This window comes from Lissotriton vulgaris, chromosome 11 (assembly GCF_964263255.1).
Source record: "Lissotriton vulgaris chromosome 11, aLisVul1.2, whole genome shotgun sequence".
Taxonomy (NCBI): Eukaryota; Metazoa; Chordata; class Amphibia; order Caudata; family Salamandridae; genus Lissotriton; species Lissotriton vulgaris.
In genome coordinates, this window is record NC_141699.1 from 1,025,356,580 (window position 1) to 1,025,378,021 (window position 21,442).

The window sequence follows — 21,442 nt, forward strand, 5'->3', positions numbered from 1 at the left end:
TACTACTACTAAATTGAGAAAAATCCTAATTTTAAGACTTTCGGTATTCACAGAAGGCATTTAGGAGTCCTAGAGTTAGTTAGGAGTCCTAACTTCTGTGAATACCGAAATGAGTAAGTTCATTCTGTGAATACCAAAAGTAGTAAGTGCATTCTGTGAATGCCAAAAGTAGTAAGTTCATTCTGTGAATACCAAAAGTAGTAAGTGCAATCTGTGAATACCAAAACAGTAGTAAGTTTAGGATTGAGTCTTAAGTTTATTCTGTGAATCGGGCCCCCTGCCCTTACTCATTTGCGTCATAATATATTCTTAAAAGGGCTAAAAATAGTTAAACAGAGATCCAACATCCCTTTTGCACACGTTTAGTCATGCTCCCAATCTTCTTTGAAACTAAGGGCCAGATGTAGGACCCAATTACCGGTCGTTAACGGCCGATTTCGGCCGTTACCGACCGGTAATTGGTTTTTGAGATGTAGGGGCCCTTATTTTACAGAATCGGTAATTTTACCGATTCGGTAAATCCCAGATGTAGGTAGCACTGTTTACAGTGCTACGGGCCTTCAGAATTCGGTATTTTACCACCCAATACAATTGGGTGGTAAAATACAGAATTCACGTGTACATGCACATCTGTGCATGTACACCTGTGCCATGTGACACACAGACATGTCCTTAGGGCATGTATGTGTGCCACGTGTCACACAAACCTGCACTTGGGGTGCTAGAGGGTGTCAAAGTGACACCCCCTGCACCCTTGCAGGATTCGGTATTTACCGATTCTGTAAATACTGAATCGGTATTGCCCATTGATTCCTGTGGGCTTCAGGCCCATAGGAATCAATGGGCAATAACGATTCGGTATTTACCGAATCGGTAAATACCGAATCATACCGATTCGGTAATTCTAAAATTAGAATTACCTACATCTGCCCCCTTCCTATTTACCGACTCTTAAATACCGATTCGGTATTATTCGATATTTAGGAGTCGGTAAATAGGAATTACCTACATCTGGCCCTTAATGCCTTCCTAATTTTAAAATAACAATGTTTTGATTGCCATCAAATAAAAAATTCATATTGTATTAAAATGTATGTGAGTAGATTTTCTTTAAGATGTATGTAGCAATATACAGAGAGAGCTCACATTTGAAATGAATAAATACGCTCTTTGAGACCCTCCAAAGGAGTTCTTGTTTTCGTAAATTTTATTTTTCTTTTCTTTACTTTTTACCACATATTCTTGTCAGTAGTTGCACCTCCCCACATGATTGTGCACCATTGGCCACAACATATTTGTTATTTTGAGTCTCATAGAAGGAAAGGATAAACCACATTTGAAAAAACATGTTTCTCTCTATACAAATGTAGCTTTGCAAACCTTATAAACTACTGGTTTCAAGGTTAATTAATTTAAATATATTTTAAACTAAGTAACATTGCAAATCAGCAGAAAAATTAGACAGATTTTTTTAAATGCAGTAAAAACTGTCATGGACAACAGAATTTTAAAACCCAGAACAATTCAAATATCCAATACAAATATTTTTTTCACAAACATGAAGCAGCAGAGGCAAGACACATTTCCAATTACATATTAATTCTTCTACACAGGTAAGTGAATGATTCTACGTCTGTGTTCTCTAGCTCATGTCTCCCAGTGTAGAGGAATTATTTGAGCTAGGTGAGCATTGTAGTTCTTTGTTTTAACTTTGTGATCTCCGCAGGCAGCTGTGATGTGACGAATGTGTAGTAAAATGTGTTTTGGTACTGTAATGAGGCTTGTCTCAGTTACTTAGCCATGGATCTCCTGGGTAGACACTAATCAGCTAGAAGGCAATAAAAACACAGTGGGGCAGATTTACAATTACTGGCGCATCCCTGCATATCAGCAGGGATGCGCCAGTAATTGTGCGCCGTAGCTCCGCCACCCGGGATGCGCCGCATTTACAATGTGGCGCACCATGGGGCAAAAACGGCACAGATGCGTCACGCATCTGTGCCGTAAAAGTGGCGCATTGCTGGAGTTGCGTCGCAAGCGCGGCGCAGCTTCAGCAAAGCTTGGGAGGCTCTATCTCCACAATGCTGCGTCAATCCTTACGCCTGCTTCAAGCAGGCGCAGGGTTTTTGACGCAGCATGGGCCCAAAGGTGACTGAGTGAAATCTTGTAGATTTCACTCAGCCACTTTTGGGAGGCGTTCCTGCGCCGGAACGCCCCCCCCCTGCGACGGAATGCCTACATGTGGCGCAGGGCTTTACAACGTGACGCATCTGGGAGATGTGTCACGTTGTAAATACCCCGCAACATGCCGCATCTTTTGCGACGCCGCTGCGTCACAAAAGTGACGCAACGGCAGCGTAAAAGAGGCACAAGGGGCTTATAAATCTGCCCCTCAATTTTTAGTAGTATATAACTGTTTGATTTACAGTTTTAATTCGCCTACATGCACCATTCAATTTAATGAAACTATGTGTTAAGAGATACACACTTTATTTAGCTGTTGGTCAATGTGAAGTAGCCCCAATGCCACTTTGATGGCCTAACAGTCCACCAGTCAATCAAATAAAACATCAGTCAAATGATGAAACAACAAATCTTTAATATTGTTCATTCTCTTCCGGTGCTTAATTTGCACAGGTGTTGGGAAAATGCATTCCATTTGTTTTCAGGTACCTTTTTCATCATCAGACTTACACTCAAGAAAGAGTAAGGTGTAGAGGTGTGGCGCAGTGGCAAGGGTGGCTGACTCCGGAACACGGGGGCTCACGGTTCGATCGCCGGCGGCAGGTTAGCCCAGCACCATGTGCCTCTGGGCAATAGCTCGCTTAATCTTCTCCGACAGCCCCCAGCGCCTTGACACCCTTGGGTAATTGTTTGTACTTTATAAATACTGGTATTATTATTATTATTAGAGAGAAAGGCGGAGGTAAAGAAAAATAGCATAACAGAGACAAGGGGAAAGAGCCCGCAGGAGTGAGAGAAAGAGACAGGGGGGCAGATTTATGACGGACTTGCTCCACGTTTACGCCGCCGTTGCGTGACGCAACGGCGCGGAAACGTGGCGCATCCCTGCGACCTATTTACAATGTGACACATCTAGGCAGATGCGTCACGTTGTAAAGCCCTGCCCACATGAAACCTGCGTCAGGTTTCATGTGGGCGTTCTGTCGCAGGGTGGGCGTTCCCTCGTAGGAAAGCCCAGTAAAACTGACGCAGGGAAATCTACAAGATTTCACTAAGTCAGTTTTACGAGGCTGCTGCATCATATCCTTACGCCTGCTTGAAGCAGGCGTAAGGAGTGACGCACCATGTTATGTATGGGTGACCTCTGTACATTGCAGGAGTTGTGTCGCACTTGCGACGCTACTCCAGCAATGCGCCGCCCGTACACCACAAGATGTGTCATGCATCTGCCCTTCCTTGCACCATGGTGCGCCGCATTGTAAATGCGGCGCATCTGTGGTGCCGCAAGGAGGGAATTGCGTGACGCATCAGTTCTGGCGCATCCCTGCTGATTTGCAGAGATGCGCCAGAACTCATAAATCTGCCCCAGGATGTGTACGGTGGTGGAAGAAAGAAGCATAAGGAGGAACCAAGACTAGGCATGATTGGCGTTGAGACACCACCGCATTCGGCGCAAGCAGTGATGAGATCCTATGACAAACTATTGACCCCTGCACTTATTATTTTACAAATTAGGCGAGCCTTTGTTATACATACAAAATGTAGAGAAAAAGGAATGATCTTTGATAATAAAAAAAACACTCCCTGCAAATTGGCCCCGACGCCCTTTCATACACAGAGCTACATTGTGCGATGAAAGGCAACCTTGTCTATTTAACCCCTGGTCTTCTGCCAGGCTTTTGATCTGCTGTACTGTGGTCGTCTTTGCTTCTAAATTTGCTTTGTCATTGCCAGAGACATAAATCTTGAGCTCCTATTAATGAATGCAGTGCGTGTGTCCTGGCTTTTTGTGGGTATCCTCTGCAGTGTTCAGATCTGTTAGTAAGATAAATCTTACATGTGAGTTGAGTGTTGGCTCAAAGCCAGCAGCAACTTAACATGATTTGTGGCTTTCCTGAAGATGCCCGATGAGTTTCTTTGGCACTGGTATGATGTATTCTTCCTGGAATGTGATTGTGCCCTAGCTAGAATTCGATTTAATGAGACAGCTTGGATTGCTCAATTCCTTGAAACAAAATCTAGTAGCTCGTTTTCCTCTCCTCTGCAAAAGATCGACATGTCATCAGGGAGTGAGCATCACTTACCAATTGTGTAATCTTACCAGTTATCTGCAACGATGGGCCTTTCTCTAAGTAGTGCATGCAGAGCTCTGAATGGGCAGGGTTTGGAGCAAGAAAGTGAGAAAAGCAACAATGTGTTCAATATTTGCAATTGGTGTGCTAGTAGCATACACCAGGCAATATCCAGCGGTGATACATCTGTGACAAATTGCCTCTTGGACACAAATTCACAGGCCAGGCCTGGATGTTGCCAAAACATTATTAGGTAATGGAGCACACTTTCAAAACAAAAACATTTTAAATAGTCGTTTTTCTAATTTTCGAGTCCAACCGAAGGCCCGACCAGGCCTGTGAATTTGTGCCTAGAATTAAATGTTGCCCCTCCCCCCTTAGGAGTGGAAGTTAATTAGGTAGCATTTTCCTGCAGAGCAGCAAGCTACACCCTTTGACCATGGGAGAAAAGGAACTATGACCTGCTAGTATTAGCAAGCCCCTCCACCCAGGTGGCTCATGGGAGCCAATGTATACTAAAGCAATGATCGCATCCCACTGCTATAGATTCACGTTGGTCTGGCGCAGAGAGTGTCATTTGTCTTTGTGACTCGTGACTAGCATGCCTTGAAAATACTCTCATCACACATTTGCGATGAATAATATGACTATACTAAGGGGCCTATTATGAGTTTTTGGTGGAGCGGTGGCGCGGCGGTGCAAAACGTCGCACCACCGCTCCGCCAAAAAATACGCCGGCTGCTCGCCAGATTACAACGCGCTAGTAGTCGGCAGGCGGGTGGCGTGGCAGTCCCATGCTGGTGCCTCTTTTAAAGGTGTAGGTGCCATTAAAAAAGGCACCGCGATGGGACCGCACAACAAGGTTCCTGCACACGGATTTGAAAGTCCATGCCGTGCAGGAACATATGTGCATGCATACAAGGGGGCACATGCTATGCCCCCCTGTGTGCATGCACACAGGGTTAATTCTGAAAAACAGATTGCAAAATGTAAACCAAATTTTTCTGAATTGAATCAGATTTTGCGAACCACCCTATGTACTAATACGTTGATTCACAGAACACGGACTCGCAGGGGACCGCAAAACATCCTGCCTAATTATTATTCATTATTCAGGTCCCAGTTTGAGGGCCCCCTATGATTGGCTAAAGTCATAGGGATTTTCGCCTGTAAAGGACAGCACGCCATCATCCCTGTGGTTGCCTTCTAAAATGAAAAACGTTTTTGTTTTTTTTGTTTTTTTTCCCATTTTGGAATACTTCAGTGAGCGCAGGCAGTGGTGCCCTGGTGAAAGCCTGTTTGTTGTATCTCAACCCTGTGGTATTTCCCTCAACCCTTGTTACCCCCTCCCGTTCCCCTGCACTTGGTACACCCCATGTGTCAGCCGGCGCTCGCTGTGGAATGTTGACACAGCGACGCCGGCTCCTGGTTGACAGCTGACGACATTCTTGCAGATGAACTTTACAAATAAAGAATCTTCTTTAAACTACTACGTGCCTCATTTACAACATTTTCCTGGCGACGAGGTAAAGGAAAACTGTGCCAGGGACAGTGGATGTCGTCTCCCTGGGCTGAACTCACTGCTGTCAACAAAGAATGAAGTGAAAGTTATCGTCTGGAGCCAATGAAGTGACGTGACAAGATTTGGCAACCATCGGGAAAGCGTCAAACAAGAATCCCAAGTAAGAGGCTGCTAGCGTATTAATTCTCCTCGTGAATGGGCATGGAGTAACGGTCAAGGCGGACAAGAATTAATTCGGGTGCCGGGTCGGGCATCTCGCCTTTGACCAGCATTTAGCCTTTAAGGAAGTTAAAGCTAGGCTTCAGAGAACGGTGCGCCCTGACTACTCGTGTGTCTGACCGGGCACAGGGGGCGCTGAGGGGAAAAGCGCGAAGGCGAAGACAACGCTCGTCAGGCGATCGGCTGAAGGGGGCGGCAGCATAGGCGGAAGACGAGGAAACAGGCAGTGCGCCGTTTACCTTATGGAATTGGTTGTGATATCGGAGCAGGCGGCGCGTGAGAGGATTAAGGAAGCCTTTATCTGCTAGTACCTCAGCGCGAGGCAGCGCGCATTTCCTCACGTCTCCACGCATTCAAATCACGAGCCTCTGAATTTCTTCGCTCGTTCTAACTGTATATCGCAAGGGACAGTATCTCACCTTGAAGGGAAGCACGAAGTCCCACGTGTTTTCACAGTGCCTCCGTCTCAAGTTTTCTGACTTGTCTGGTGGTAATCCTTGTGAGGGGAAGTTCATCCAACAGGAAGTTCCCGCCTGTGGGGGGTAGTGCTATCATTGGCTGTGGAGGAGAAGTCTGTGGAAGTAAAAAGGGGACTTGCCATGCCCTCTGAAATGCTGGTTGTACTTTGACATTTGTTAATGTGGATATTGGTGGGCTGAAGTGGGGTAAAACAAGGGATCTTCAGTATAGGATATCAGTCTCGCAGGTTAGTTATCATCCTGTTTTCAGTAGTATAAGTTTTTTTTTATGTGAATAGTCTAGCAATTGTATGGCAATGGCTGGTGCAGGTATGAGTCAGCCTCCACCCTTCCTTAATGAGTTAGGGGAACCTGTCATTCCCTGGAGGAGGTGGGAAGGAATTTTCAAATCTTATTTAATTGCCATAGGAGGTAGCAACTACACCAATATACGCAAACAGCATATACTTCTCCACAATTTGGGTACCCATGGGAGGAAGATCTATGAAGATATAACCGGGAGGTTAGTGGAGGATGATCAAGAAGAGGTGGAGGAAGGTGTAAATGTCTATGAAAGCACACTGAGAGAATTAGGAGCTCACTTCAAAGAGAAAATAAATGTGGTGATGGAAAGGCATAAGTTTTTTAAGAGGGTGCAAAAGAGGGAGGAGAAAGTGAGCAATTACATTGCAGTGTTGAGAGGTCTATCAGCTACATGCGAATTTGGGCAACTCACGGACTCATTGATTAGAGACCAACTAGTGAGGTGCACCAATGACACCAAGACCCAGGAGGAATTACTCACCAAGAACCCCAATTTAGAGGAAGCCATTAACATAGCCAAGGGGCTAGAACATACCGCGAGGTGTATTAGGGAAATGAAATCACCTGAGGGGACCAACAGAGAGAGAGCAGAAGTCAAATCTAGCACAGAGGGAGAAACTGTCTGCAAAGTAGGGGACAAGAACAAAGAGGTGATTCGTAGTAAGTCTGGCCCAATGGTGTGTTTCAAATGTGGCAGTCCAAATCATTTGGCGAGTAACTGGAAGTGCCCCGCCAGGAATGTGCAGTGTAGAAAGTGCAACAGATGGGGACATTATTCAAAAGTGTGTAAAACTCCTGGTAAAGCAGTGCATGTTGTTGAGGAATCCACACAAGGGGAGGATGGGGAGAGATCCTACATTTTCCAAGTGGGAGAAGAAGAGGAAGATGACACTGACATGTATCCCAAATGTGAGGTTTTATTGGATGGTGTGAAGTTTAACATGTATGCCGACTCATGTTCTCCCTACACCCTGGTGGATAAAAATGTATTTGAGGAAAAGTTTGCTGACCATCCCGTGAAATTGATGCGACCTGATATTAGTCCCAAGGGGTACAATAAGGGGAGGATCCCACTAGAGGGCATGGTGTCAATGAGAATCTCCTTTAAGGATAGACACACTGTAGGAAAGGTATATGTATCTTCTAGTGGCTCAACCCTGTTAGGCTGGAAACACCAGAAACAATTAGGCATTACACTGGACCCGAATAACAAGGAACAGGTGATGATAATTGACCCCATGGGCATAGCTGGTAACCTCACGGAAGATTTTAAGGAGGTGTTCAGTGACAATTTGGGAGTATTCAAGAATTATATGCACAAGATCATTCTCAAGGAGGGGGCTGAACCTGTAGTGCATAAGACAAGGTCCATACCATTACGCATGAGAGAACCCCTCCAGCAGGAACTACAGAGACTGGTCAGTCAGGGGGTTATCATGGAGATAGAAAGTTCTGCCTGGTTGGCCCCGATTGTTATCATGGCAAAAGATGGTGGGAACAGTATAAGACTCTGTGTGGACCTGAGAAGCCTCAACGCGAACATCCTGGTGGACAGATTTCCCCTTCCCAGGATAGGCGAAATGCTGAGCACAATCAAGGGGGCAAAGTATTTCAGTGTGCTGGATCTGTCCTCAGCCTACTACCAAATCAAACTTCACCCGGATTCTCAGATACTCACGGCATTCACAACACCGTTTGGAAATTTTAAGTTCCTGCGCATGCCATTTGGATTGGCGTCAGCGGCCGCGGCCTTCCAAAGGGTCATGCAACATGTATTAAAGGACTGCAAGAACACACTCTGTTTCCAAGATGACATACTAATCTACGGAGGTTGTGAGGGTGAACACAATGAGGTAGCTAAGGAGGTGTTGAAAAAATTGAGAGAGGTAGGGTTCACCACCAAACCCTCAAAATGCAAGCTAGGAGTATGTTCTGTAGACTACCTAGGACACACCTTGTCAGAAGAGGGCATCAAGCCAAAGCTGGACCTAGTCAGAGCAGTGAGAGATGCCCCTACACCCAAGAGCAAGGAGGACATTCTATCGTTTCTGGGCCTTGCAGAATACATGGCCAAGTTCATTAAGGATTTTGCTATGGTGTCACAGCCTTTGAGAGACTTGATCAAAAAAGACAGTGTATTTGATTGGGGTAAAGAGCAAGAGATGGCAATGAGGGATATAAAGAAGGCCATCATTGAGGCTCCGTTTATAGGAAAGTTTGACCCAAATGGTGAGACCATCATCTCGACGGATGCCAGCAACAGAGGTATAGGGGCCACCCTGGCACAAAGAGAGGGGAGCAAAATCAATGTTGTGGCATTTGCATCTAGAACCCTCACTGCATCAGAAAAAAATTACTCAACCATAGAGAAAGAGGCGTTAGCGGTCTATTGGGCAATCTGCCATTACAAATTCTTCATATGGGGTACCTCTTTTGAAGTACAGACTGATCATAAACCTTTGGTCTCATTGTTCACAAAGAAAGACATGGAAAGCATGACGCCCCGTATAGCAAAATGGGCAGTGGGACTCCAAGCCTACAACTTCAAAGTATCATACATCCCTGGACAACAGAACAGGGTAGCTGATTTTCTGTCAAGAGCGCCAGCAGTGGAAGAGGTGGAAGAGGAGTTGAAAGGTAACTCAATTCTGGAGTTGCGCCTAGCAGCGGTAGAAAAGAATGCGTGGGAAACACAGATGGAACTAGATGAAACACTGAAAAAAGTGAAGAGACACATTCTCACGGGATGGCCGAAGAAGTGCAAGGACATGGAAACGGAGATCCAGCCATTCTGGAATGTGAGAGAAGACCTAAGAGTAGAAGGAAATTTTATACTGAAATCCGGGAAACTGGTCCCTCCAGAAGCATTAAGGAACCAAATACTGGATCTTGCACATGAGGGACACTTAGGAAGAAGTCTGAGCAAAGCTAGACTTCGTACAGACTACTGGTTCCCAATGATGGACAGTGAAATGGAGGACAAAGTGCGTGATTGCTACGCGTGCAGTTTAAGTGACAAATCGAGGACCACAAGAAGAGCGCCTTTGTCACCAGTGGAGGTACCCGAAGCTCCGTGGAACAAGTTAGCCCTTGACATAACCTGCCCGATCCATGGCAGAGGGCCCCAAGACTGGTACCTACTGGTCATGGTGGACTACTACTCTAGTTGGATATCATACAAGATAGTCCACAACGTAAACACCAGGGAAATCATCGAGTTTATGAAAGAGGTGTTCTCAAGAGAAGGGGTGCCTGCTACACTGGTGACAGATAATGGTGTACAGTTAACCTCAGAAGAAATGAAGGAATTTCTCAAGGACTGCTCAATAGTACATGTTCGCACGCCCCTATACTGTCCCAAAGCAAACGGTAAGGTGGAGAGAGTAAACCAGATGGTGAAGGAGTGCATACAACTAGCCAAGAAAGCTGGACAGAACATCGAAGAGGCGTTGAGAGACATGTTGTGGGCATACCATACCACACCCAAGTCTACCACTGGGTGTACGCCCTTCGAGTTACTGAGAGGGAGGAAAGCCGGCACCAAACTCACACCCAGTTGGATGGGAAGAAGAGAAATAGAGGAGGTCAACCCCCAGGAGATCAAGAGGAGAATTGAAACTAATCAACTCAAGTACAAGGAGTGGTACGACAAGAAGTGGGGAGTCAAGGAGAGAGAATTCCAGCAAGGACAAAGAGTCTATGTGAAGAAACCGGAGAGACTGAGAATAGGAGGGGACAAGTTTTATGCTCCCAGTACCATCAAGATACGAAACAAGAATTCTGTGGTCATGGAGGATGGTAGACTATGGAGTCATGACAGGGTTGCGCCAGCTGGAGGGGAAGGTTCCAGGTCTCACATGACAAGGTCTGAGGGGGGAGACATCAGCGGGGACACCAGACCAGACAGGAGGAGTGGTAGACTCAGGAGCACCCCCCAGTGGCATAAACATTTCCAAATGGGTTAGATTCTTTAGGGCTAGCCCTGTTAGCCTAGCTGGTTTCCCCAGGCAGCCCCATAGCCGGTACAAGGAGACCTTTGCCTCTCTTCCATCCTTTTGTGAGGGCTGCTAAATTCCCTGCCTGCATCTCTTGTTCTCCAACCATTTTCTGTTCATATAGGGAGGATGATGTGTTGTATCTCAACCCTGTGGTATTTCCCTCAACCCTTGTTACCCCCTCCCGTTCCCCTGCACTTGGTACACCCCATGTGTCAGCCGGCGCTCGCTGTGGAATGTTGACACAGTGACGCCGGCTCCTGGTTGACAGCTGACGACATTCTTGCAGATGAACTTTACAAATAAAGAATCTTCTTTAAACTACTACGTGCCTCATTTACAACACTGTTTATAGTTGATTCAGCCACCAAAATTAGTTTTAGTAGCAGGGGGTAAAAACCAGCCCACAAAGTAACAGATGAGGGGATTTGCAAATAAAAGACAGGATGTCAACATGTTCTAAAACCAGCAACTCTCCAAAAAGGTACAATAAAGAAGATGTACATATTTTAAGATTGTTGCAGAAAAAGGTAAAGTGCACAAAACCTTATGTAGAACTGTGATTGTAGGGACACAAGTAGAGCCCAGCCCTTGGGAAACATCAGCATATAATGCAAAAAGCCTATTTTGAATCTAGGGTAAATGTCCTATTCTAGTCAAAAACATGGCTCCGTACTGTAGTGTGTTTTCAGCAGCAGAAAAGATCTAACAGAAAGTAGGAAAGGTGTGGGGTCGCGGCCAGGGCGACACTCGCTGGAATATTGGGATTACGGTTTGATTCCCAGCACCGGCGGCAGATTAGCCCAGCACCATGTGACTGGGCTTTCGCTTGCTTAATCTTCCCGACGACCCCCAGCGCCTAGAGACCCTTACAGGTGATTGTCCGCGCTTTACAAATGTGGATTATTATTATCAATGCTCTTGAATCCCTTGCTAAGTGTCTACACCATAAAAACATCCCACACACACTTTTTCTGTTTTCACATTAGATTGCAGTCAAATAAACAATTCCAAGTTTCCAGTTCCCAAGTAATATTGTGGACTGGTGTGGCTCACTGGTGGTGGAGTGGTGTGGCTCACTGGTTAGAGGCGGCAGACCTGGAAACAGAGGTCACCCCGGGACCAGGGTTCGATTCCCGATGCAGCAGGGTCTCGGGCCAGGGTCAGCGGACTTGATAATTCTCGCCTCGGTGCCTACTCCAACCATTGGTCGCACTCAGCAACTTTGGGCAATAGCTTGCTTAATCTCTACTAACGGCCCCATCAGCGCCGGGGATGCTTGTCTTCACCTTGGAGATGCCCAAGAGGGACCATCTCACAGGGAAAGCCAGGATGGGTTCCCCAGCGGTATACAGCGCCGGGACGCCCCTTTGCTGGGGCAGCTGTGCGCTTTACAAGTATACGACATTTAACATACGTTAGTCATGGGGGGCTTAAATATTTACCAGATTTCAAACAGTTCATGATAATCTCTCAGCTAGGGGACGCAAGAGAGTTGACCCAAACCGACATTCACAAGAGCAGTGGTGTCCTCTGACTTGAGTGCACCAAATATTACAGCCCTCAGAAAGCAGCATATAAAATAATTACCTTAACCCATAGGTGATGGAAATGGAGCTTGGGGTGCTGCAGCACCTCCAGAAAAAACATGCTGGAGTTCAGAATGTAAATGAGAAAAATTATGATGCCTTATAATTTTGTTTTTATCATCTCACATTTGCTGTGCTTTCAAAGGCAGAGGTCAAATGTCAGGCTATGTCTTCTGACAAATTGCTGCTTATTCTTTTTACATGGATAATGACTTGAACTTTTCGTTCTCTGACTGCAAAGTTAGAGGATTTTGTAAAGCAAACTATCTGACAATCTTGCTAGGACACAGGGAGTGAAAGGAAAGGCTATCAATTTTTTATATAACTTCTATAACACACCAACATATTACAAACCTGTAAATGAACTGTACAAATAGTTGAACACAAAGCAGTTAGGAAAGCACAAATGTCTTTCTGTATTTTTGCATTTCTCAAATGTGATAAAGACAAAGATTTAATTGGATCAAAGCAAACCAAGGCCCTTTGTGCAAACAATAAATTTTGCTGAAACTTGATTTCCACACATTATCGTTTGTGTGCTATATAGTTTTATCAGATCAATGGAAAAAGGCTGTCTGTAAATGACAATGCACTACCACACTATATCTTAGTAAAAGGTTTGCGAGAGTGTGCTCCAAAATGTACCAACATAACACATCCTTACCACTGTCCCGCTGAACTGGCGTGTCTTATTTGCTATACTTGTTCATTGTGTGGTGCTCGGAATTTTCCCAATCTTTATGACTTTGGTAACGTAAAATTGATGCAAGCACCCTCACTTTGAAAATTGTTTCAGCACCAGGCTCAACCTGCAGACCTTTGATATTAATATACCCTCAATTACCTGTAACATTGTTGGCTGAAAATACACAATCACATCTGTATAAATCGAGCACCAATTTCATGTGTTGGTTGCCTAATCTAGTGGCACACTTAACACAACTCCCAGTTACTAAATGAATTTGAGCCCTTTGAGCTTAACAAATATGACCATCAGAAGGAGGTATCAAAGATAATGATGAGTACAGAACAATGCAGTATGTGTAAGGGTGATGTGCGTCTTTTTTGGAAATGGGACAATATTGGGACACTGCTATTTGAAAATAATCGTGGACTCTTTTCTGCAATGTAATTTTGGACGACCACATTACCCTTACACATGCTACATATTTCTGAACTCAAAATATGTGCCCTGAAGAAAGTCCTATATTCTATGAGACAAAACGAGTTGGTTGTGTCCATGTTTTTTTTAACCTGCCAAGATGAAAATAAAGAATACAACTTTTTAATCAGACAATGAGGAAATGTCTATTTTAAAGACCTAACAGACTAATGAATGCTGTTATATTTCTCTTGCTAATACATTCTTAATTGTTGTGATTTAATTTACTGAGTGCTTCTCCCACACTGTTTGGCATATTTATAATTTGGCTGTTTTGTTGGAACGGTAAGCAAAGGGAGGATACCACCAGTCCTCAGGAATGACTTTGAGTTTGGTAACTTTTTCCACAACTGTTACTATCGAATTACTTTATTGTGTAAACGAGGGGACCAAAGGTTGCATTCTACAGGTCTCAGCTTATATTTACATGTTAATGCAGCACTTGGTATCACTCTACCTAGTCTTCCTGCAATAGGAAGAAAAAAAAACTCACCACAACCAGGCCATTGTTCTTGCTCTGGTCAATTATCACAACTCATTAAACCAAGGACTGGCTGAGCAGCTGATGGAAAGCTAATGCAAAATAGCCTTCAAGGGAAAGGTAACTTTCCAAAAGTAACTTTTCCTGAATTCTTTTTAAAATCTAATCCCACCAAGGAATTGGACTTTTAATAAATATGTAAAATATTCTTTGTATGACTGTTTAAGCTGCTTCCTGTCAAAATTTAAAGATTCAAGTTCATAGTCTGTGCTTTGGCATTTTCTAGGATTCAGTTACAGGCATGCCATTGAAAATAGCTTGGCGGTGTAGTCACTGGATGAGCATGCCAGTTTTCACACATGTTCCACTTTTATATATGATGTACCTTACCTTGTGTATCAAGGTGCACTTAGGGGAGACATATTAATATATAAAAGAAGGGCTTCCCACCTGTCAAAAAGGCAGGAGTGTTAGAGGTTTTTAGGCCCAATATGTGGACGATACAGTAGGTGCTACAGTCTACAGGTAACATTTAATTTCCAGGCCCTGGGTATATTTTCTATAGCATATACTTGGGAGTTGTAATCATGCTAAATAAGTCAATTAGGAGTAAGGCAATTCAACCTCGTATAAAAGGGGAGCACTGTCACTTTACTCCTGTTTAGGGGGTAACAGCAAATATAGAGTCCAGAAAAAGCCAAACAATTGGGGTGTAACCATGCTGAAAAAGTAGATTTACTACAATAATTCTATATATACCATTTCTCAATGGTCTCTTATGCCCTAATCTACCCAGGGAGATGACACATGATCCTCAGGTGCAATAAGCGTATAAGAGAGAGCAGCAAGAGATTGAATAGATTCACAGCAGACCAAAGTTACTTTTCAATTGAAGATAACCTTTCCTCACAATTATTGCAAAATAGATTTATGAAGAATAGAACACACTTCATGAGCCTCATGTAAGGGTATCAAAATAAAGCAGTGAAAGAACAAGAATTTCTACTGGACCAAAACCTGACAGAACCCAGTTTTCTTCATGAAGCTGGTGTGCAGTGCTTGAAAATAGGCACTGGTGGTACTGTTGGTACTGATGATTGCTTTGAAGTGAGACCCATGGTCCGTCCTGTGGCCAAAGCAGTGAAGAACTCATAATGGTCATTGTGTACATTCAGTTCTACTAGACTATCAGCATTCCCATGAGCAGACACAGTCACAGTCTCAGCCCCACCTTCCAAAGTGCTAGAACTAGTGGGGCAAATATTGGAACTCCCACTCAACTGCTAATGGCTTGTACAGTGCTAATATTGTTCTCTATCTACTTAGTTGCTTCAGTAATGTCATCCATTGAAAACTCAAGAAAGCTTTCAGTCAAAGTATTAGGCTACCAGTTATAACCCAGCTGCTACCGTTGCTGCTTAAATGGGTCCTTTCTCTTGAACATGATGTGTTAAGATGGAGTAGGTACCTTAGTGAGCCTTTAGATACTGCCAATCCTCAGGTTTGCTTACAAACTACTTCCCTGCCCTTACAGGATCTGGTCAAGCACAGTTTAAAAATGTCAAAATTGAGCCAATATTGCACCAAATACCTAGGTAACCCTTCTATCTATTAAGCAAAAGTGCAGAAAGCCCATAAATCAGAAAACTGAGACGAAAAGAACCCATATATGGCGTACCCCTGTAAAATTAAAGAAGTTTAGTTATGCTTAGAAGTACTTAACCATACTTAGTAATATCTAAAGGTGTCCAGCTATACATAGTGACACGTATTGGTAACCAAAGCTCAGAGAGTTGAAGTCAAATGTTGGTCCAAATTGAGAGTTTCAAAAAAATGGCAACCTGTCAAAAACGTGTTGGGAGCCAGAAAAACCAGAAAGATCAGATGCAAGGAGCAAGAAGCATCCATAAGCGTAAAATCCAAAGGTCCAGGAGCTTCCCAGGACACCTGAATTTTTATTTATTTATTTACTGGCATTTATAGAGCGCAAACAATTACCCTTGGGTGTCTGGGGCTACCTGAAAGAGTTAGCACTGCATTTTACATAGCATAGCACAGTAGCAGTTCACAGCTCAACTCATCCCCTCATTGTTGCTGCTAACCACTTAGCTGGTCTCACACCTGTCATCACCACATGCCTGCTCCCCCGCATCCACCACACTCACTGCCACTGGTATCGGGTACCCAACAACTGATGGCAGAGGACCTACAGTGTGGGGGAGGGCAAGCCAATGAGGACATTAAAAGTTGTCCACAGAAGAATGCACAATTGAAAATAATTGCCACATTGGTCACAGTTGCATCTTATGCTGCGCAACTTCCCTGCATTTTTGGGTCTTTGGACATCTGCAACTGAGTTGAATTAAAATAAATTGAGTTATAGAAGCATTAATTCAGCATACTGAAAGGCATCCTAGTAATATGCAACTTATTGCACTGTATTGCAGGGGCTGAAGGCCACAATGCTAAATCCGAGTGATATTAACCACTATATTTCCCAGAAGTATGACTCCATTATCCACCACACTGTATTATTGTGAGCTGTATGTCAGAATATTTACTGCAGAATATTGTGCTTCAAGAATATTGTAACAAAAACATTGACAACCAAAATATCAGGAAGGCAAGTATATATTGGTAAGTTTGGATTTTACTATTCCTGACCTAGCATCCACATACCTTGACAATGTCATACCATGCATACTTCACTAGGAATTCGAACACAGTGTTAGAGCAATTGTCAGCCATTCTTCTAATATCTTGGGTTCTGGGTTGGAAAAAGAGGGAATTATATATATATGCAGATGCTGCGTCGAACTTTATTCTTACCAATATAATTCTAAAGAGACCCCTTGGACAGATTAGCACATGAGAATCATTCCAGTTTCTTAATTCGGTACCCTTGTACAGTTTTATTTTGTTGTGTTTTTATTACTTTGTTACTTTGATTCAAATTTAGTGTAAATCCTCCAGCAAATAGGGCTTTTGCAGCTAGTGCTCTCATATTATTTTTTTTAATGGCAATGCTAATTTGTTTGCAGATACCCTGCTGTCAATCATTAATACAACACTGTATGTCTACCCATTCAGGCCAAATATGGGTTTCCCCTGCTGCTCAAAGTATATTTGGCTAGCGACTCATTTCTAAGCATGGGCAGAGTTTGCGGAGTTCCACTATTGCAGAACTCAATGAAATGACAACAAATTCTGCCAAGCAACGTGGAGTTCCGCAAGCAGGGAAGTGGATTACCTCATGCAGTTCACACAGATTTTTAGTGCCAGGTGTTTGTTCCGCTCTGTAAAATCACTGGGAACAGCCTCTTGTACAGTGCAAGAGGGAGCTGAATCTTTCTAGTGACTATTCCACGACCGCCCACGTTGAGAAATCTTGCTGGGAAGTGGTCTAGTGTTGGATTTCCTTGCTCACACTCACCAACTTACCGTTGGTGAACGAGGAAAAATTTCTACTCCGTGTCGGAATTCCGTGAAGCATGAAGTGTGAAACAGTCGGCAAACTCTGCAAACGGAGAGGAGTTCATTGCCCAGGCTTACTCATTTCACAACAGTGGTAAAAATGAGCAAAAGAGTCTTAAAGTCTATATCATGTACTTAGCCAGCAAGGCTTACAATATCCTGATGGTCCAGTGTCTTATGCATCCTAAGACACATAGTCCCTTTCCCTTTCTCGTAGTTTCTGATGCGTCCCAGATTTCCTCTCTGCTATAGGCAGCAAAATATTCAGAAAACAGATGGGTTCACGAGTCAAATTCTCCGATCACTGATAGTTGGATTTTTGTCAAGGTCAAAACCTTAAATACGTTTGGCAGGAGGCGGGCATCCAAAACAAAACACATGGCTCACAAAGCCCCACCTCTTAATATCTCTGCTATATAAGGTTTTATTTCTATGGACAATTTCCCACCAGTATTCTACTATATTTTGTAGTGATACACTATCCCAATATGGCATCTCTGCGGATGATCACTTTGTATAAACATGTCACCTTCTTACAACTTCATGTTCATGACCAAGGCCTGTTTTCTGGCTGAAATACATTGTGGTCCGTTTGCAATAAAGACTGCTGCACCCTACATAACCTGATAGAGCAAGTTTTTCCTTCTTATTCCAGGAGGTATTAATTTGACTTTGGATAGATAGATAGATAGATAGATAGATAGATAGATAGATAGATAGATAGATAGATAGATAGATAGATAGATAGATAGATAGATAGATAGATAGATAGATAGATAGATAGATAGATAGATAGATAGATAGATAGATAGATAGATAGATAGATAGATAGATTTATAGCTTGATCTGGAAATCATGATTCTTCTAATTTGGTGTTAATCTGTTCAGTAGTACCAATGCTTGATCTTAATGAGGTATGAAAACCTCCCCCAGAGCACGAGCAATGGGCTTGGTGTTTTCTTCTCCTTAAAAGAATACCAGTTAGGGTGGACCGAGGAACTTCAATAACCTGTAAAGTGACCTGCCTTTTGCAAGTAAATGTAATGTAAGTCCTAGAGAAGGCTACCCTGTGTCTTCCCAGCCAATCTGGCACCAAACCCGGTGGGAGGGGAAACCCCAGTGGCAGGTAAGCTACCCCATAACTGGTTTTGAGTGTATACAGTGAAGGGGGTTGCTTATTTCCTAGGCCACACCTCTGGGTGTACACAAGTGATCTCTACAAGGGAGAAAGGATTTCCTCATCTTGGATTTTTGAAATGAAGGACACTGTGGTATTTTTTGCAGTAAAGCAAACAGGAACTGCTGAAAGGGTAGTGTTCCAGGAGTCACCTCCACCCACTAGCTAGTGCTAACCATAAATGTGGCATCCCAAAGAATCCTCCTCAGTACCCTTTTTGAACCTGCGGAATATCAGAAGAGGACCGGGCATGCTGTCTATGACCGACGAGAACCCCTGAAGGACTTGACATACTCCTTCTTGTACCCAGCAGAAAGAAGCAGACTCGAAGGGGGAGTTGACTGACATCCTGTATTGCTACAGGAACACAACAATCTGCAAAAAGGCCTTCTTCCTAAAGTGATTAGTCAGCCAGTACCAAATGGACCTGGACTTAACCTTGCTGGTGTCCTCTGCTGGAATGAGTCCTGGCCCTTAAATGCAGTCCCTGAGGTCCTGGGAGCTTTGGAAGTGACTCAGAGGAACTGCTGCTGAAATCCCTGAAAGATGGGACTTCCAAGACCTCCAGGAGGTCAGGGGGGCTTTCCAGCAAAAGTCTCCAATTGTATGCACTTTCCACAGATACAGTGTCAGTCTTGCCATGCTGGAGAATTTGCAGCTCCATAAAAAAGACAAAGTAAAAATGTAAAATCTTTAAATGGGATGAAACCGCTAGGGGTACCTGTATTGTGCTCCATTGGGGTCCACCTTAAATCGTGACCCAGTGCCAATTCACGGATAATTATCATTGGCACATATTGATTTTTGGTGCTATTATTACTTAAAAGTTTAAAAATTCATCTCTCTGATTCCCTTTGTGTCTTTTTGTTTATTGAATTTCACTGTACTTTTCTAATTCAATTTGGGATTTTTAATTCTTGGTGTTTTGATTTCATTACTATTTGATACTGCATACTTTACACATTGCCCTAAGATAATCATGTACCATAGCTGCCAGTCAGTTGAGATCAGATTAATTTAGGGCTTTGAGGGGTCACCTTGACAAGGAGGGTTATTATTTCTTAAGGTGGGCAATCACCCACCCCATATAATAATACACTTTCTATTACAGTAAACGAATACGAAAATTACTGCTTTTTTGTACCTAATGTATGTATGTGATATATAATCAAATGTATGATGATATAGTGTATTTTTAATATGTAGAATAGTCACTCATGCTTTGCAATGCAAGCATGCCATAGGAGATGATGATTGATACACTAAAAAGCCAATAAAATATTGCAGCTACCAGCTCTGTCAAGCCAGCCCTAAAAGGAAATGCACAGGAAAGTAAGGCTGCACAGGATGCTCGGTGTAGGGTTCCAGTTGCTTATTAATGGTATTTTATGTAAGCCTGGGTGTAGTTCCCGAAGTAGCGCTACGCGTAGCTACGCAGAGTGCACTTCGCACTACGTGAGCTACGCGTAGCACTACGCGAACGGCGTAGTGCGCTGTTCGCACAGTGCGAGCTGTCTTTTACTGCCGCTCAAGTAGATTTTTACTCGAGCTGCAGCTTTCTCAAAGCGGACTGGTAGATTCTCATTGTGAGCGGTCGCGAGCATACGCGGCCACTCGCAATGAGAAACCTGACCACCCTGATTGAAAATCTCGCCAGGAGGTTTATTTTCCACGCTCGCGATCGGCAACTTGATGTTGCTGATCGCAAACGAGGAATAAGTCTCCCCTTGACGTTGAGTACCGCGAGCAATCAAAAAATGACCGCTGCACTACGCTACGCTACTCGTGTTTGCACTGTGATAAGTGCAATTCGCGTAGTGCGAAGTAGCGCAAACTTCGCAAACCATGCAAGCGTAGCATAGTGCTTTGCCCAGGGTTAATTTTGTGCGCTTGAAAACAGATTGGTCTGCAGCTATGCTGTGTTTCTAAGTAAACACGATTCACATTAGTTAGTTGTTTTTTTGTTAACTGGTTTACTATTACGATGATTGCTATGTATAATCTGATTTACTATTACACCTTTCTTGCAAGTATTTTGCAAGTATTTTAGAAACTCTAAATCTTAATCATAAACTTTGAGATAATGCCATACCCTAAGTATTCTATAATGAAAGAATTTACCATTGCAAACCTGGAGGAACATGCTCGTGGAAAAGTTCCTTAAATTTGTGAAGAAATTGCAAGAAACAATGGAAAATCTGTGATTTTGGAGACTATTGTTCATTACTAAATTGAAAACTTGTTATGTGCACTAATGTGGCATCCCGGAATGACCATGTCCTATGGGCCAGCATTTCCGGGTGTGGTATTAACAATGAGTATTACCATCACACATTATAATGAGTACCATAACCATCCATCATCAGTCATTTCTTAGATTTAATAGGAGGGTGCAGCATCATATTAAATTACAACCAATTCAAATATTTCAGATTTCAAACATTTTTATAGACTTCCTTCACATCTTTTCTTCCTCTCCTCTCACAGTTGGAAATCTTTTCTGCTTGTCAACATACATTGTATTCCTGGAACCTGGCGAGTCTTACACTTCTAGGGAATTGGGTCAGTCTCTGAAAATCGCATACAGAAAGAGCACTTCTTGAAGATATAATTGGTGATTCAAAGACACATACTTATATTCTAGCATTTACACATGCAAAGCCTGAAGCTTGTGGACTTAAATCATGAAAAGAGATAACCAAGTAATTAACTTTGATTCCAGATAAAAGGGATTTAAAAAATATCGAAAATGTGAATGGCATATTGGAATGCTAATTTTGCATTT